Source organism: Siniperca chuatsi, linkage group LG7 (assembly GCF_020085105.1).
Source record: "Siniperca chuatsi isolate FFG_IHB_CAS linkage group LG7, ASM2008510v1, whole genome shotgun sequence".
NCBI classification, from domain to species: domain Eukaryota; kingdom Metazoa; phylum Chordata; class Actinopteri; order Centrarchiformes; family Sinipercidae; genus Siniperca; species Siniperca chuatsi.
The window spans coordinates 1,285,914-1,291,803 of record NC_058048.1 but is presented as its reverse complement, the minus strand read 5'-3'; the positions used below and the strand labels follow the sequence as shown (position 1 = coordinate 1,291,803).

Below are 5,890 nucleotides of genomic sequence, written 5' to 3'. Positions count from 1 at the left end.
AGTCTCGGCTGCATACTCAGTCACCTTTTTTCAAGTACTGACTGCACTCAGGAGATAGTTGGTCTACCCGTCTACCAGAGTTACTGTCTCAAAATTAGCTGTATTTTCATTTCTGAGGCATTGGTATTTTTTAATTGGATTGTATTACACTGGAAACATATACTGTACATTAAAATTCAGTCCAATACAGCAACAACTGCAATCTAAGTGCATTACATATTGGATAGATGTTACTTTCTGTCCACCCCCTTAGCTACTCCAACCAACCACTTTCTCTCTCCTTCCAAGGTGACTTCCAAAGTGATCTACAGAAAACATCCACCACTACAAATGGTCTACCATGAGCTTCAAGTAGGATTGCAAGACAGACAAGAGGCCCATCAAGGAGACAGTAAAGAGAGACTGCAATTTATGTGAGTTTGTACCACAATAAACTATGTATAATATAGATTAATTACTTAATGCCCCTTTTAGCCCCATTAAAATAAATCAAATGAAATCTAATAAAATTGGAGCACCACCTTTAGGCCAATTGGAAAAATATTTTTTTGTGAAACATGTGCACGTCATCTACAGTTATGGTGCCAAGTTTCATGTCTCTAGCTCATTCCAGCTCACAGCAAATTGAGGGAAGGTATAAAAAACACATAACGATGAATAGACCACGCCCACACGCACCAATCAACATGAAACTTCATATTTTGGTTAATACTTTCCCCCAGAGCATGTTGATAGAGTCAAAATCCAAAAAGTAGATGTCACTTTATTGTTTTTCACATTATGCAAATTAGCAAAAAATCCATCATGGCGAACTTTAATGGTCCAAGAGGAAATCCAAGGTGACTCAAGTGTCTGTTCATTTAAAAAAAAAAATCAATACACGGGGGTTGAATACTGCATGTAAAAGTCACTTATTACTTTTCCAAACAATTTAGGTCAGTGGTTTTGACCCGTTTGCATTTATGGAGAATGTACAAAAGCATTAAATTGTTAATGTCAGAAATGTGCTCATTAAATACATTTGTTACTGCTTAAGTTCATGTAGATAAACATTTGGGGATAATGATGAAAAATGATAATGGAAGTGTCGTCATTTAATTGTGAGTGGTGATGTAAAACTTTTGCGGAGCCAATTGGAGAGTTTCATCAATAGCACGGCTTAAAAACTCCCAATGAGCGCTCAGCTCGATCTATTGGCAAGTCATTAGAGGGCGCCATAGAGCTGACATGCCACCCCCAAGCCCAAGCCCAAACGTAAACTCAAATTGAAGTATTTACCAGTTCAAGTCTGGGCGCAAAGTTTTGTGACTTTTTCAGCATCCTAAAGGCCTCAAACGTGTTTAAAAAAATCTGCTTCATTCAAAGCCACTCCACAAGTGACATTCTTCAGGGCTTTCCAGCTTTCCAGCATATCAGCATTGTGAGTTCAAACCCTGCATGGAGTTAATGTACAAAAGTTTCACTTTAAACAGGTTACTCTTCCACACAAATTTGTAATGTATGGAAATAATCTTCTCTTAGATTTTCTCTGAAATTGATCACATCTATAAAGTTGATGTGGACAAGAGATTGCTGGAAGGCTTTGGAAAAGCAGCAGACAAATTTGTTGGAGAGGCCATAAGGAGGAGCCTGGGCAAGGAGATTCTAATCCAGTACCAGAGGGCACTCAGCCAGGAGGTGAGGAGACACACAAAGGTATTTATAACTTTATTTGAGGTTCTTCAAATACATTTTGCCATCATTGCTATAAAAACTGACCCAAGTTTTTGTTTTGTTTTTTCCTTTTAGGACGTATGTGCTGCAATACTCCTGCTCACCTACCTCTTCAATGAAAATCCAGACAGGCTCTGTGTAACTGACAAGGTTAGAGCACCACCAGTAATTCATAGGTAGGGCTCTTGTATGGCTTGCCATATTTTGTTTTAATGGAACTCTGGAGTGTATTACTCTTGGGTGTGGTTCATTTGTATAGGTGAGTACAGAAATACATTAGTCCCACTGCCCAGTCATGCCTATTGGAAATTGTGGGATTTTCTTTTGCTTATGACAGTCTTACAAATAACTTATTTCTCATTTCCTTTGATTGCATTTAACTGTGTGAATAATATAACTTACTGCCAAAAAAGCAGTTCAACAGCATCTTACAGTAACTGCAAAATAATGTCAGTAGTAGTTTAGAACTTGGTATCTAATTAATGCCTAATTAACCTACACAAGATTAATATACAATAATAACAGCATTTAAGCTGCCACTGCAGACAGTTAAATCACTCTGAGAGTGCTTGAACACCACATTGTAAATGTCATATATTCATGTCAGATACTGTATTTGTTGTGTGCTTTTCATAGGTGGTGAAGGCTTCATCACCTGTGCTGCTGGTGAGCGGGAACCCCTTCAGTGCTGGAGGTGAAATCTCTCTTCACATAGATGGTTAGATATGCAGAGAATACAAGGAAGTCTCTAATTTGTATGCAACAGGGAATGGTTGGTATTAAGTCAAATAATAAAGTTACAATAGCGGCCATTAAAATGTCAAATTTCTTGCTCTAAATGACTTTTACCGATATTGATACACAGACATTTTGTGAGTTGCCTGTGATTATTTTGAGACATTATATTGTCAGAGTATATGCAAATATTTTTATGGGAACAAGTGCAAAAAAGTGAGCCTCATATGAGTCCTCACACACAAGCGCACTTGTTCTGAATCAAGTCCGTTGTATTGAATTGTTGGATTAATGGATTTATTGAAATTATTAAAAGGAGCTCAGCCTATGACTTAGCTACTGAGATGTCTAACCCAGGAGTGAGCTGGTTGACGAGCTTAGCTTTAGCTTGATGTTACTGTACGTTGTGTGTTGCGTTCAGTACAGAATCTACAGGGCATTGTTGTCTCTTTATTTCCTCTGCTGTGCTTAAACTTTTTAACACCACAGCGTTCAAAAACTCTTTGCCCTTCCTGGGTCAAACACCTGACGACAACAGTGACTTTCTACCTTTAAACCTGAGCTCTTGATAGTAGTCATAAAATCAAAGTAGTCAAAATCATCATGGTTGAACTTTTCAACAGTCTGATATATGTAAATAAAACTAACTCATTTGACCATTCGATGCAACCTTTCTAAAAAAAAAAAAAATAGGCCTAAGCTACATCAAAAATGTGAAATATTTGATTGTAAACATAGCTACTGTGTGTGTGTGTGTGTGTGTGTGTGTGTGTGTGTGTGTGTGTGTGTGTGTGTGCGTATGAAGTCATAGAAGCTGAACGATCCCAATACATAACAATGGCCTTTTAACCTGACTGGAATCACGTCTGAAGAATTGTGAATTAAATGTTCAGTTTCACAGCTCTTGCATAACTGAGAATCACTGATAAAGTAAGAACCTAAATGCTGGCTCAGAGTCATTACTGCTACTTCTAATGTTCATATTCCAATGTGCCATAAATGTTCTATCGTAGAAAAGGTTTCAGTCATAGTCATCTGGACACTGTTTTCAGAATCAAGTCTTGATTCTTTTCTACGATAGAACACTCCTGGACGAATGAGGGACTACACCGTCCTGCCATAAATGTTGTCTTTCAATATGTGATCCTCCCCTCTACTAGCCACTGACAAATTTCACCCCTCCATATCAGTCTCTGGTCTGAAACTTGTGCATATCCCTGGGAAAGTGAGTGAAGGAAGTGAGCAACCTTAACAACCTCCATGTCCACTCCTCAAGACTCAGAACTGCCATCTATAGCCCACTACTAACTCATTTGTTCTGTATACACTGAGTTGAGAGTATTTCAGACAAAATCCCTGCATAACATTGTTGACTACAGCAGTGTTCTGCCTGTCATGTACAGTGTACAGTATACTCATACTGTAAACTTTTGCACATTCCCATGTAAATATTTTGCACATTGCACATTTAAAGTCATTTAAATAACAGTCATATTGTACTCTCTTTATTTTCCTATTTATATTTAATGTTCTTTTATATCTTATTGTCAATTTTATATTTATGATTCTTGACCTGTAGTGCTTTATATTTCTTATTTCTACTGTGTTTATTGTTTTGGACCAAAATACCAAAGCAAATTCCTTGTATGTGTAAACCTACTTGGCAATAAAGCTGATTCTGATAATTAATTTAATCTGTAACATCTATGTGTCAGAGAGCCAACATTGACACCACCAGCTCCACCCACTGCAATCAGCAGATCGCACTCACCTGAGTATTGATTACACACCTGCCACTAATCATCTATTCCACACTATATAGTCTCACTCCCCCGGTTCACTCACTGTCTGGTCTCAAACCTCTTACGAGAACTCAACCCGACCACAGCTTCTCTTGACAACCCCTTTTGGACTTTGGACTTCTCCGTTGTGTGTTTCGTCAGCTCCCGGCTTTCCTGTCACCCGTCTCCTCCAGTGGATCTTACTGCCAGCGCTACATCAAGATAAGATCCATAGACTTTCCTAGCTTAGCTCCTGTCATTGCTTTTCTCTGTCTGGCTGTTTCAATAAACTCCCTCGTCTCAGTACTAACCTCTGTGTCCCGTGTCTACCTGCTGACAGAAGACCAGACCTTAAAACCATCTGGAGATGGAGCGCTCCGCTTCCCCCACGGAGAATCCATACGAAGGATTGGTCAGCGCCCTTCGTGCGGCTCTGTCTCCGGATCCTCAACCCCAATCTACCTCTGCCAGTCCCATGGCCCTTCCTCCCAGCTATTCGGGTGAGGCGGTAGGATGTAGCGTTTTTTTGCTGCAAGTTTCTCTGTACATTGAGATGCATTCTAACAAATTCAACATCGAACGAGCAAAAGTGGCATTCCTCATTTCCCTCCTCTCCGGAAGAGCATTGCTATGGGCTCAGACTCTTTGGAGCTCACAATCTCCCATGATTAACTCCTTCTCCAACTTCTCGTCCCACTTCCAGGAAGTATTTGGTCTCGCCACCGGGGACCTGGCGGTCTCCGACCAGCTCTTCCGCTTACGTCAGGGAAATTCATCGGCGAGTGATTACACACTACAGTTCCGTACACTAGCGGCTGCTAGTGGATGGAATGAGGCTGCACTGATGACAGCCTATCGCCAGGGTTTGAATTCCCAACTCCGTAAGAAGATGGTAATATACAAGAACAGTATTGGACTTGAGAACTTCATGCAGAAAACAGTGAAAATCGCTCAGCTACTTACCGCATGCCAGCCAGAAGAAACCGCTCATTTGCCGCTCTCACCCAAAGCCTGTCCTCCAGTACCGGAGCCCATGCAGGTTGATTCTCACCGACTCTCTCCCCAGGAACGGGCACTCCGTTTGAACCAGGGCCGGTGCCTGTATTGCGGGGCCTCTGGGCATCAGATCAGGACATGCCCAACCCATCCTCCACGTCCTGCGGTGAGTACCATTCCCAGTTCTCCTGCAATTTCTAAATTAACTCTTCTAGAAATTCAGTGCATTGCAGTACGAGCCCTCCTCGACTCAGGCTCCTCTGGCAACTTCATCTCCCCGTCGTTATTAAAACGACTTGAGTTACCTTTTTTGCCTCATGCTGAACTCAAGGTGGAAACCATCCAGGGAAAACCGCTGGGACGTGGTAGAGTGAAGTATCAAACACCACCCATCATCCTACGTGTCGGTTGCCTGCACAAAGAACAGATCTCCTTCCTGGTACTGGAGGACCCCACCTCCGTGGGGCTCGCACCTTCACCAAGCTGGATTTGCGGAGTGCCTACAACCTTGTTCGAATCCGGGAGGGAGACGAATGGAAGACGGCGTTCATCACCCCTTCAGGCCACTACGAATACCTGGTGATGCCGTACGGGCTGTCCAATGCTCCAGCGGTCTTCCAGGGCTTCATGAACGAGGTATTCTGGGAGTTTCTTCATCGTTTTGT

The 5,890-nt window shown here is 41.6% G+C and overlaps 1 long non-coding RNA gene across 2 annotated transcripts; it reads left to right on the top strand.

The window, feature by feature from the left end:
- Positions 1–573: 573 nt before the first annotated feature.
- LOC122878849 lies at positions 574–3,910 on the top strand. 2 transcript variants are annotated; one of them, XR_006378556.1, is made up of 4 exons: positions 574–1,420; positions 1,522–1,695; positions 1,789–1,863; positions 2,350–3,910. It is a non-coding gene; the product is annotated as an uncharacterized LOC122878849 (long non-coding RNA). The 2 variants fall into 2 exon arrangements; XR_006378557.1 differs by having other exon boundaries at positions 574–1,695.
- The last annotated feature ends 1,980 nt before the right edge of the window (positions 3,911–5,890 follow it).